The 6381-nt window shown below is 35.7% G+C and overlaps 1 long non-coding RNA gene across 1 annotated transcript; it reads right to left on the bottom strand.

Moving 5' to 3' along the window:
* Nucleotides 1-589: 589 nt before the first annotated feature.
* On the bottom strand, nt 590-6381 carry LOC102588448 (uncharacterized). Its single transcript, XR_367185.2, has 4 exons — nt 6220-6381; nt 1199-1240; nt 1029-1104; nt 590-945 (listed from the first exon to the last, which is right to left on the bottom strand). It is a non-coding gene; the product is annotated as an uncharacterized lncRNA (long non-coding RNA).

Below are 6381 nucleotides of genomic sequence, written 5' to 3'. Positions count from 1 at the left end.
ATTTGGCCTGCATCATTTCATGATGCAGATATAGGTATTCAGGATCATCAATATGCATTTCGTTGAGGTCATGTGGTATTCCAGTCAGTTGTGGTGAGCTTTCTTGTATTCCGAAGGACTTTACCTTTACCTTCATTTAGTAGTTTTGAGATGTCGTGGGTCTTGTCCCAATATCCTTCTGTAATAGTAGAGGCTTCATAAATAGACAAAGTTGAGGAGTTTTCTGTATTTACTTTCTTTTGAGTTGTTTTACAAACTCTGAGTATATATGTTAAGTATTGTTCAGACTTTTTAAAGTTGAGTATTTGAGTTTAATGAATTTAATTCAGTTTTAAGCTTATATATGTTTGAGTTAGTCTTCCACTTGTAGTCAGCCAGGATGAGTGTTCGCTTGGGGACCAACAATGGTTCTTGACTGTCGGCCATGTCCATGATGTAGACTCGAATAATGAAAATATACATATATATACCTGATTTTTCCTAAGTTAACAGGTGCACGTGCACCCTCACGAGAACATGTAGGTTCACCTCTGAGTGGAGAAGACTGGAGCTCAACAACAACCTAGAATGCATCAACAATTTCAACAGCTTCAAAAAGGAAAAGTTAAAATCTTGTCTAGTGAAAAAGTAATAGGCTATCCAAGAGCGTGGAAGGTGGTTGGGTGTAAAGCCAACAAACAAGTAGTTGATACTTCTATTCAAAATACTAACAGGTTTGCAGCTTTGTTGGATGATCCACAAGCAATCAGATCAAACAATGATGAGAATCAAGAATCAACAAGTTAGCATGAGGATATAACTGATCAACCGAGTAAGCATGTGAAGTCTAGAAAGGAATGGGTGTTACAAACTTTTGGGAAGCAAGAACTTCCTACACAAAGGAAGGATGCCAACTCAATAAGTGAACAACCGAGGATTCAGAGTCTTGAAAAACCTTTAGATACCCTGCAAAGTGTAGTTACACATTCGGATAAAGAGAGAGCAAAAAAGGCTGAAGGGGAAAATGAATTGATTAATCAGAAGAGTACCATTTTCGGGAGTGTGGAGTATCAATGTAGTGCTAACAGTGAAGATGATCTATCCATTACTATTAATTCAGTAACCCTGTATAGCCCAGTGTTAGATAATATTGAAGAGAATAAGAATGAAGGGGAGGTGATTACAGAAGATAATGTATCAAAAGTAATTATAGCACTACCACACCAACAAGTTGTTGTTTTACCAGTAGCCATGAGCAGTCCTGCAATTCAAGTCAATAATCAACAGTTAGATAACCAAGTTTCAATGTTAGTTGAAAGAGTGCAGGCAGGGGATGTGGATGTGAATGGAAAGAAAAATCTCAAGACATGTCTCTCACAGGCAATAATTGAGGTTCCAAGGGTGGTTCAATTGGATGATAGTCAGTTGATTCAAATGGAATCCCCTAATAGAATGTGACATACCATTATTTCTTATAATTTCGATGTAGAAAACAGTTGTAACAATGGATCACATGGTACACTAATTGCTAAAGGTTTAATGGAGGAGGACAATATTGATGAATTCTGGTTTGTTCAACTTGAGGCAGACCTATCACCAAGACGGTTAAACAGTGCAAGAAAAGGGAAAAAACAAGGGAATGGTGATAAAATGTACCTATCAGAGTTCACCCTAAAAGGGTCAAAACAGGTCCTAATAAACAATGAATGCTCTTATATGGAATATTAGATCTTTCAGATCCCAACAAGCTTTTCAAAGAGTAAAGATGTTGCATAACCACCATATCAACATGTATAAGAGACGATTGAGCATGTCATTTGTTACTCCCAATTCAAATAGCAAAATTTAGTTCTTTGCAAATAATGGGCTTCATGCTACTGTTGTAAAGAGCTCAGATCAATCAATTACCGTTAAGCTTCACAATCAGCTAACCTCACATATTTTCTTTGTAGCACTAGTCTATGACAAATGTACCAATGAAGAAAGATTGGTATTGCATATTTGAGGTGGCATCATCAATGACTAATCCTTGGCTAGTATGGGGTGATTTTAATGTGGTATTGAATGTTGAAGAAAAAATTGGTGGTCTACCAATTCATGATCTTGAACATGAGGATTTTGATAATTGCATTTCATCTTGTGATCTTACATAAATCCAATTTAAGGGAAGACCTTTAACTTGGTGGAATGGAAGGGATGGACATAACTACATTTTTGAAAGATTGGACAGAATCCTAATGAATCAAGAGATGCAAGAAAGGTTTACCCATATGGAGGTGGAGCACTTAGCAAGGACAGGATCAGATCATGCCCCTATGTTTCTGTCTTGCAAGGTTGGAGAGATTAGTAATAGGAAACCTTTTAGATTTCTTAAGTTCTAGGTTGATAATCCAAATTTCTTGGAGGTAGTTAGACAAAATTGGTTTGTTAATGAGTCCCAAAATCCCTATTTTGACTTTAGAGATAATATCAATAGAGTCAAAGCAACATTAACAAAATGGAGCAGAGAAACATATGGAGACATTTTTAAGTAGCTTATTATCAGGGAGGATATTGTTAAGATTAAAAACAAGTTATTTGAAGAATTCCCAAATGCTGAGAACAGGAAAGTGCTACACAGAGCACAGACTGAATATAAGAAATACTTGCATTTTGAAGAGATATTTTGGCAACAAAAGGCTAGGTATGATTGGTTTGATAGTGGAGACAAAAATACTAAGTTCTTTCACAGTATTGTGAAGGTTAGGAGAAGAAAGCTACAACTGCAAAGAATTCAAGATGCTCACGGTACATGATTAGAAGAGGCAGGTGAAATTGCAGAGATGGTTGTACATTTTTTTTCAAAGTCAGTTTTTACAAGAGAGGGATGCTACTGATTTCTCTTTGTTGAGAAATATCCCCTCTCTTATAAATAAAGCAGAAAATGATGCCTCGTGCAAACAACCTTATATAGAAGAAGTCAAGAGAGAAATGTTCAACCTAAATGGGGATAGTGCAAGTGGGCCAGATGGTTTAACCGATAGATTTTACCAGTCATGTTGGGAGATTTTAGGTAATGATATCCTAAGGTTGGTTCAATATTTTCTCAATGGTAATACACTTTACTCATACTAATTTGGTCTTTTTGCACAAGAAAGAGATTATTCAATTTTTTTCTGACTTAAGGACAATTAGTTTAAGCCATTTTATCAACAAAATCATCTCCAGGGTTGTGCATGATAGGCTTGAGGTATTACTACCTAAATTGATTTTGTATAATCAATCTGGTTTTGTTAAAGGGAGGAGTATCATAGAAAATATTTTGATGACATGAAAGATAGTTACTGATATCAGAAAGAGGGGTAAGTCTGCTAATGTGGTCATTAAGTTGGATATGTCTAAGGCATATGATACAGTCTCTTGGTTTTTTCTTATGAAAGTGTTGAGAAAGATGGGTTGTTCAGAGAGATTTATAGATTTGATTTGGAGACTACTTGCTAATAACTGATATTCAGTGTTGATTAATGGTCAACCTCATGGTTTCTTTTACTCTACTAGAGGTGTAAAACAGGGTGATCCTTTATCACCTACTCTTTTCGTATTTTCATCTGAAGTTTTGACTAGGGCTTTAAACGCTTTATTTGAGGATGATCAATATGTAGGCTATGGATTACCAAAATAGAGCACTAATCTAAATCATCTTGCTTATATTATGCAGATGACACTATTATTTTTCCATCAGCTAATGCATATTCCTTGAAGAAAATAGTGTCAATTTTGCAGGATTATGAGAGTCAATCTGAAAAGAAAGTAAATAAGGATAAAAGTTCAGTTTATCTTCATCAGAAGCTACAACTGAAGTTAAACAACTAGTGGAAGATTGTACAGGTATAAAATGGGTCTTTTTTCTTTTAAATACCTAGGTTGTCCTATTACTCATTCAAGGAAAAGAAAAAAGCACTATGCAAAGCTAATTCAAAAAGTGAAGGCCAAGTTGCAAGCTTGGAAAGGAAATATGCTAATATATGGAGGTAAAGAGGCATTGATAACCAATGTGTTACAAAGTATTCCATTCATGTGCTTTCTACTATAGTTCCTCCTAATTTTATCTTAAAGGATCTTCATAGAATTTTTGCTAAATTCTTTTGGAGTAATAAAGTCTCAGGAAGGAGTAAGCATTGAGCTGCTTGGGAGAAGGTTTTCTTGCCTAAACAAGAAGGTGGTTTAGGATTTAGGTCCATGTTTGATATCCCAAAAGCCATATATGCAAAGCTCTGGTGGAGATTCAGAACGCAAAACACCCTATGGGCAAATTTCATGTGGAACATGTATTGTAAGAAGCAGAGTCCTACACTTGTTCAATGGAAAGGGGGCTTTCAAGTGTGGAAGAATATGTTGCAAAATAGAGAATGTATTGAACAATTCTTATGGTGGGAACCTAAGGGGGTACTTCTTCAGTTTGTTATGATAATTGGACTATGCTAGGTCCTTTATATCTTCAACATACAGAAGTGCACACATGTCACCCAATGATAGATGTTGATAAATTCTTGAAGGAAGCTGGTTGGGTTTATGTTAATATGGAACATCATTTACCAGAGAATGTGGTTAACCAGGTTAGATTGCATATGAGTCATATTTTGATGGCTGATCAAGGGGACAAGCCTTGGTGGACAAAAACAAGCACTGGAAAGTTGTCTAGGATTTGTTAAGAAAAAAGAGAGGATGTAAATGTGTACTTTAAGCAAATTTGGGGGAAGGGTCTTCCTTTTAAGGTTGCATTATTTGGGTGGAGAGCATGGTCAAATAGAGTTCATGTAGCTACTGTAATGGCTAATTGGAATCCCAATATTTCTCAATTATGCACTTGTTGTAGTGATCCTAGTAGAGAAACCTTAGAGAATTTATTTATAAAAAGGGAGATTGTGAACATAGTCTGGAAATACTTCACATATGCTAGGCAAACAATAGTAATTCAAACACTTCCTATTATAGTATTATGGTTTTTATGGAAGAGAAGAAATACACTGGTTCATGGTGGCTCTTATTGGTTATCTGGGATACAAATAGCAAGGTGCAAAAGTTTATGACATGTAGATTTGGGTACAAGGATGTCCCTAATACTTGGCCTCTTATGGTGGCACTTCTAGATGGTTTCAGGCCCTGTTTTATATCCAGATGGGTAAGGTGGAATCCTCTTATTGAAGGTTGGTGGAAGGTGAATACTAATGGAGCTTCAAAAGGAAATTCAGGTCTTAGTGCTGCAGTATTTTGTATTAGACATAGCAATGGAAACCTAGTTGTTGCAAGAGGGTCGAAATTACCAGACACTACTAATCTAGTTGCTGAGGTTGTGGCTATTAGAGAGGCTTTGCAATACTCTTGGGAGAAGGGATATAACAACATTATTGTAGAAACTAATTTGTTGGCATTGGTACATATGTTAAATGGTGTTTGGAATATACCATGGAGTGTGGCTTTGGAAGTCAACTCCATTAATAGGCTAATACTATCAGTAAGAGTACAACACTCTTTAAGGGAGGGAAATATTCTTGCTGATTTTTTTTCCTAACCTGGTATTTTATTTTGTTTTGTAGGTAACTATGAATTTACAAATTTCTAGGAGGTCCAATCACAAGCAGAAGATTCCAAATATGAGAATTAGACTGTCAAATGTTACAAGTTACTAAAATTGTGCGTTAATCTACAGGTTCATGGTGAAATTTTAAGCAAGCTAGATTAAAACTATATCTCAATGCCTCTAGAGTCTGAAGTAACTTTGTTTGGTCAATATACCATGCACCTGGTGAAAGCTTTGAGGTGTATCATGTGGTATAAAACACTAAGAAGGTAATGGCATTCAAGTCTTATAGGAATTGCAAGATCACTCTTTGTTAAAGGCGTTAAATATGCAATCTCAGTCCGATAATGAAGAAAATCAGATAGAGTGCTATTGGGTAAACATACCTAAAGAGATGATTGAAGATGAAGTCGAAAATAATTCACAAGCTCTACAACAGACATTACAACAATCAACAAAATTAGTGAAATTTACCCGAGTTCAGAAATAGGTGGTGGTATTAATCCCTTGGTTGGATTCAACCCACTTAAACCTATATTTGGGTAAGGATTATCTGATTTTAGGTTGAGAAGGTACCAGATGAATCAAAATGGGAGATTAGATCTATCGATTTACTACTCGATAAAGTTCAGATCTAATCACCAATTCAAAATAACAATTGATCAAGATCAGGAGCATACCTATCCCTTGAAGATGAATCAAAATGGCATTTGAGAGATGAACAAGAACGGAAGGAGTAAGCCTGAATTTGAGACAAGTTCCACTCTCTTTTTTGCTACTATTTTGCCCTTCCACTTTCCTATATCTTTTGTGTTGTAAATATTTTGTTTTATGAAGTGAGC

The sequence above is a fragment of the Solanum tuberosum genome, unplaced genomic scaffold (assembly GCF_000226075.1).
Source record: "Solanum tuberosum cultivar DM 1-3 516 R44 unplaced genomic scaffold, SolTub_3.0 scf00074, whole genome shotgun sequence".
Lineage (NCBI taxonomy): Eukaryota > Viridiplantae > Streptophyta > Magnoliopsida > Solanales > Solanaceae > Solanum > Solanum tuberosum.
The sequence above is the reverse complement of the archived record's forward strand: the minus strand, read 5'-3'. Positions and strand labels throughout refer to the sequence as shown.